The sequence below is a fragment of the Odontomachus brunneus genome, unplaced genomic scaffold, assembly GCF_010583005.1.
Source record: "Odontomachus brunneus isolate Ranch 3 - 2012 unplaced genomic scaffold, Obru_v1 Obru_scaffold_034, whole genome shotgun sequence".
Classification (NCBI taxonomy): domain Eukaryota; kingdom Metazoa; phylum Arthropoda; class Insecta; order Hymenoptera; family Formicidae; genus Odontomachus; species Odontomachus brunneus.
The window spans coordinates 1558-2386 of record NW_022639484.1 but is presented as its reverse complement, the minus strand read 5'-3'; positions in this window follow the sequence as shown (position 1 = coordinate 2386).

The window sequence follows — 829 nt, the reverse complement described above, 5'->3', positions numbered from 1 at the left end:
TTGCGTACTAGAATTCAATATCCTTTATATAAATTGGATTACAAAACTCGTATTCGTTGAAGTATCGGTATGACGCCGTTACGGAATTTAACACATATTGACTCTCACTAGCTAGTCCAGGAAGTCGACGACGATTGCGATATCTCGCGACTACGCAACATCAACGTGGCCTGTATGAAGTTAGCCCCCCACTTTTCGAATTTATTAATTTTGACAGTTGTGCTGATTTGTGCTAGGTTTGTGCTACATTGTGCTCGAATTATAAATTTTTAATACGAAAAATGAGCGAGAAAAATGGAAAAAACCGTTTTTTTTGGTAGCCCCCCACTTTTTGATTTTCGAAACTTTTTTTATTGTGCTAGGTTGTGCTAAGTTGTGCTAACATTGTGCTAAAGTATTATCTTCGAAAAATAATCATAAAAGGAATAAAACGAAAAAAACGATTTTAGGCAGAAAAGAAGAAAAGTAAGATTTATATTCGTATAAGTCAACCATACAATATATAATTATATATCTGAGTTGCTCTAGGCTAGCACAAGTCAGCACAAGCTTCAGTTTCGCGAACACTAGAATTTAAAGGGCACTTTACTCTTGACCGCGGCCCTTCGCGCTCGCAGTCTATGTCATTAATCACGACTTCTAGACTTTGGATCGACTCAGAATTACATATCTGAGTTGTGCTAGCCTAGCACAAGTCAGCACAAATTTCAGTTTCGCCAGCACAAGAATTTAAAAAGTACTTTACTCTAGACCGCGGCCCTTCATGCTCGCAACCAATGTCATTAATCACGACTTCTAGACTTTGGATCGACTCAGAATTGCATATCTG